The following is a 6338-nucleotide window of genomic DNA, read 5'->3' on the forward strand; positions in this document are numbered from 1 at the left end:
ATTTATTGGTTAAACTAATTGTAAAAATATATTATATATTTATTAAAATAATTTTATACAATAAAATAATTCTGAGAGAAATACTATGATTTTGATTTCAAACACAATTGTTTTAATTAACTAAGCGTTTTGTTAATATCAATCTTGTTCACCGCACAAATTGTTCAATAAATTCTAAATTATTTATGTGTATATTTCAAATACATAATAAATTTAATCTATTAGAAATAATTATATAGTTACAGAATAAGTAAGTTAAAAATTAACAATATATTTGTAGGAACATTATTGCAGATATCATATTACTCATTTTGTTTGAAAAATAAAATAAGAATAAACATTTATTTTTTATCTAAAGTGTGGAAAATAAATATTCAATTATAAAATTACAGGTAAAACATACTTTTTAGAGTAAATTATTTCCACAGCAACACTGTTTCAATAATATTAATGATAATAACAATTTAGTTCAGGTTAATAAAAACTAAAAGAGTTTTCTTTCTTTCTTTTTTCTAAGCTACCTTTTATATTATAAAGAGTTTTTCAAATTATTTACGGAGTTATTAATTACCTATTTATTTGATTGAACTGATTTCAAATATTAATATTCAGAAGATATTTTGATTAAAAACATATATTGTGTTTAATTTAAATATTAAACGAAAACTTTTTATTATATTATATTTTTTACGAACCGGTGCTTCTCCATTTGAGCTCTGTGTTTTGGATCATTATTCTTCTACTTTAAAGGCATATGCATCTTGTCATGGTAAACATATCCATTTTCAATATTTCCTTATAAATGTCCTTTTTTTATACATTATAATGTACACACCAGAATAAGAAAAAAAAACACATTTTAATGTTTCCACCGTATCTATTGTATTTTCAAAATTAAATATTTTATTTTTTCCTCATCTAACATAATGTAACATTTAGAATGCTTTAATACATTTACAATGAATGAGTAATTTTTCTGTTGATTTCGCTATTAAAGAGTATGAGCCTTTTTAATGTATATAAAAATAATTCATTATAAATAACATATGTATCATAAATAAAATAACTGGGACAACAACATAAACAAAGTCACGATTATTTGTGTGTAAATCAAATGTTTCATCAAATTGCTTATTAAAAGTAAATAAATCAAAGTTAAAGAAATGTTAATACAAATGTTCAATTTAGGAAACAAAAAATTTATAATATTTTAGTTTAAAATTATTGTGTTTCATTGTTCAATCTGTTAATAATGTTCAAATTTATAAATTCTTTTAGATTATGCTCGAAATTGTTAATAATAATGCAAACGTTCAATTTAATGTTATAATAATATAGTATAAATTTGTAAATTCTCTTTGATATTGTTCATATGCAAGTTTATATAATGTTACATTAAAATTGCTGTATTTTGATGGTTCATATTATTTTGAATTAAGATTAAAATGATTATTTATTTAAAATTGGTCGATTAGTATCTCAGATTTTTTGATTATTTTCATTAAACAGGTAAAATGGGCTAATAATATTAAAACAATTAAAATAAAATGTTTACTCAGACTGTATAAAATCAGATGTTTTAACGAAAAAATTCCGTTTCAATCAAAAACCTTCTTGAAGGAATTACATAAACCTCAACGTTGACCAATCACAGGCATGGGGTGACTAGTTATTGGGCGGCGCCATTAAATTACGGTCATTTCGTTATCGATCCGCGTATCGACCGGTCGGTCAGTCGGGGGTGGTGGTTCGCGCTGCTATCCACCCCAATCAGTGTGGCCATTCAGCAAACCGGGTTTTTCGGGTCTAAGACGATTTTGGAGTGTTCGTTTTCGTTCATCACGTTCGGTTTCCGAATCGAAACGCGACTGCCGTGGATACGCATGCTGTTTTTAGTATCAGTTTTTTCCAATTTTATATTTACCTGCAAAGCGTTTTAAATAAGATTTGCGGTCGGCATTAATTGACGACCTTGCATTATTAGAATAAAATTTTGGAGTCGGTGTGAATATAGTACATTTTTGTTTCAATATAATTATGAAATTAATAATATAACTACAATTATAAAATAAACAATGATAATAATGTAATAAACAATCAATATTTATTTATGGTTAATTTAATTGTAAAAATATATTATATAATTATTAAAATAATCTTATACAATAAAATAATTCTGAGAGAAATACTATGATTTTGATTTCAAACACAAATGTGTTAATTAACTACCCGTTTTGTTAATATTAATATTGTTCACCGTACAAATTGTTCATTAAATTCTAAATTATTTAATACAAATGTATATTTAATATAACTATTAAAAATAATTATATAGTAGGAACATTATTGCAGATATCATATTATTCGGTTTTAGGACTATAAAAAAGGACAAACATTTATTTTATATCTAAAGTGTGGAAAATAATATTCAATTATAAAATTACTGATAAATCTTCAACATTGGTACTTTTTAGAATAAATTTGGTATATATTTTATTAATTCCACAGCACGACTCGTTCAATAATAATCATAATAACAATTTAGTTCAGATTAATGAAAACCAAAAGCGAAATTTTCTTTTATATTTGAAGAACTTCAAATTATTTACTGAATTATTAAGTTTGTTTAATTGAACTGATTTCAAATGTTAATATTAAAAAAATATGTTGATTAAAAATAAATGTTGTATTTAATTTAAATATTAAACGAAAACTTTAAATTAATTAGAACCATACAATATAATTAAATATAATTATTTGACTTTTTTAATAAAGAATCATTTTATAACTTGAAATAATTTACTTTTATTATAGTGGAAATGGAACACATAAAGATAAAATTATAATATTTATAATATTTTACTTTACTGATGGAATATTCTCCGTATAGTCCTTAATTTAGCAAGCTTTTAAACACTTGTTTTGAAAGTACTATGTTGGGGTAAGATGGCAAAGTGCTTTGAAAATTGGTTCACATAAAAAAAATTGTGTCAGTCTTCATGGAGAATATTTTGAAAAACAAGAAACAATTAAATTTTGTTCATATACGTGTATCTCGAAACTGATCGAACATCCAAATGTATCTTCTGGCAGTCTTAACTATCATATTTGTCCAATAATTTAACAGTATTTGTACTTTGTTTGATGTATTTGTAATATAAATATTCCGAATACTACATTTGTGTACAAACTTATAATAAATATTTAATTTTACATTTGTTGTGTTACTTAGGTCTAAGATAGTTTTATTATTAAATTAAATATCATGTAAGACTTAGTTTTAATCCTAATATTAAGGTACCTTAATTACCTTAAAGTTTTAGATATTTTTTACAGTTAGCTGCTGAAAACTAAAAATTTTATTAAATAAATGTTATTTTACTGCTTAAAATTAAGCATTTAATTTAAATAAATAAATTTTTACTAAAAAAATTGATTGTTTATTATAATCAAAGTAGTATATATCGTTATACTAACAGAATTTTACTACAATTTGGCAATTTGACAATGAAGAGCAATTACAATATATATATAGTATTGTAATTGCTCTGATTTGTGATGAAGCTCGTGTTAAAGAAAATTCTGGACTATGATACATTTGTGTAGATCATTAGTCGTTCACTGAATAAGCAGTTTGTAATTAATACACGATATATGCTTAGAGTGAAGTCGTGACCAATCATCACATAATAATTTATTATCCCAATTACTTCACTGCTAATGTATTATAAACATGTGGGTCCAAGCAGTTCCGTTCCGATTCAGAAACCGAATCGTGCCGAGTCCAAAGGTGCCGAACGTGTCTCACAAAAATATCAAGTTCAGAGGGGTACGGTTTGCTGAATGGCCACACTGGTGTGACTCACGCGGCGTGTAATGGCGGCTAATGGCGGCGACTCATCTCTTGCTTCTGATTGGTCGACGTAGAGGTTATGTTAAATCATGCGTATCGAGAACTTTCTCAACCGAATTGAAAATTTTCCTATATAATATTTGAATATTTCTTTGATATCTATCTATATCTAATTAAAATTTCATTATTAAATAAATTTAGAAAATATTAATTAATTTGGCAAATTTATAAAGGGGAATAATTTTTATGAAAAATAAATATATAAAAATAATACATTAATATAACATTAACAAAAAGATATATTTTATAATAAAAAACAACACAATTAAAAGAAACAAATCTATTCCAGTGGATGTTGCTCACTTATCCAATTTAAAATGCTTATAAAACACATTGTGATTTTTATATTTATTTCTCCATATAAATAAATAAATAAATAAATAATATTTATCAATAAATTGGAAATAAGTTAAAAAAGAATAAAAGTACATTATTAAATAAATACAATACGATTGTCTATATAGAAAAATAAATTAAGATTATGTTTACCAAATAATAATGGTAATAATAAAAATCAAAATACCGCTCTCAAATAACCTAATGACTAGCAATGAATTAAAAATCTTTCTACCAACGCATGCGCTACAAAATGTTCCTTAAATTGGCGGATTGTTGTATTTTCTTTGTTTATTATTATTTACTTTCAATTGATATGCATTTATTGTTTATAAATTATCAATTATAAAATTAAATTAACTTTAACAGTATTTAATATTAATTATAATGATTATAATACCATATACACAATTATTTATTATAAAACAATAGGTGATATTTGTTTATAATTCAAATATTGTACAGGAAAATTTTCAGTTCGGTTGAAAACGTTCTCGATACGCATGACTTAACAAACACTCGGCGTCGACCAATCAGATGCAAGGGATGTGTCGCCGACATTAGCCGACATTAGCCGACATTACCCGCTATATAAGACGCCCTCGTGAGTCACACCAGTCAGTCTGTTATCGACCTCTGTATCGACCGGTTTGGGGAGATGGGGTGGTGGTCTGCGTTACCATACCCTCCAAGTTAATTCGATAGTGCAGTTGCATGGATAGTTTATAAGAATAAATGTATGCTTTAAATGACAATATTTCAGAATAAATCAACTCTGCTTGGATTAAGTGGAGTTTCTATCAATTAAGAATAAATGCGTGAATAAAACTTTGCATGAATAGTTTATAAGAATAAATGCATGCTTTAAATGACAATATTTCAGATTAAATCAAGTCTACTTGGATTAAGTGGAGTTTCTATCAATTAAAAATTTATGTATGGATAAAACATTGCATGAATAGTTTATAAGAATAAATGCATGCTTTAAATGACAATATTTCAGAATAAATCAACTCTACTTGGATTAAGTGGAGTATCAATGTATGCTTTAAATGACAATATTTCAAGATAAATCAACTCTACTTGGATTAAGTGGAGGATCAATCGATTGGAAATAAATGCATGGATAAATCTTTGCATGAATAGTTTATAAAAATAAATGCATGCTTTAAATGACAATATTTCAGAATAAATCAACTCTACTTGGATTAGTAATAAGGGTTGTAAAAGACGAACATTAAAATGTATATAAATATTCGATTCTGATTGATTTAACTATTAAAGGAAGAATCATTTTAATAAACACACATAAATGAGTTTCACCAAAAGTTTTTTGAATTTCGCGAGTCTATCAATGTGTAAACTTTTAATATGTGTAAAATTGTTGGCGTTGATCGTAACACGTAATCCGTACAATGTATACGTAGTCCCTGTAAGACGTAACGTAGAACGTATAACGCAATTAGCATAAATGTTCATTCTTTGGTTCTAAAATTTTGCGAGTTAAATTGCTACTTTGATCGTAAAATGTAATCCGTATAACGCATAACGTAGTCCGTCAATCGTATAACGTGGACCGTATAACGCATTAGCAAAGATACGTATGACGTCAAACGTAACGCAAAAACGTATAGCGTAGAACGTAAGTCATACCATGGTTAACGTAGCAATTCGTTGAAACTTAATATATCTTGAAACCGCAAATTGCAGACATATGTTTAACATAAAACGCATCGGTATCGTTGCATAAAACGTAAGCCGGTTACGTGAAAGCCCACAATTTTACAAGACTATAGTATATTGTTTGGAAATTGAATTAAATACTCTTCAAAATTTGCGTTGTTAAATACTTATCTTAAATATTCCTTCTTTAGTTAAAACAATTACAAAAGGTGTTTAGGTCTGTTTATAGTTGTTTAGATTTTGGTAAATTATAACTTAGTATAAGAGTTGTATTTAACTTGGCTGCTATAAACATCTAATTGTTTTTTCTTTATATTTTTTAATGTAATTTAACAGTAACTTAAATATTTTCAATGCATTTAAACAATTGGATGTATAATACTTTAAGGGTTGTAAGAGACGAACA

Source organism: Aethina tumida, chromosome 7 (assembly GCF_024364675.1).
Source record: "Aethina tumida isolate Nest 87 chromosome 7, icAetTumi1.1, whole genome shotgun sequence".
Taxonomy (NCBI): domain Eukaryota; kingdom Metazoa; phylum Arthropoda; class Insecta; order Coleoptera; family Nitidulidae; genus Aethina; species Aethina tumida.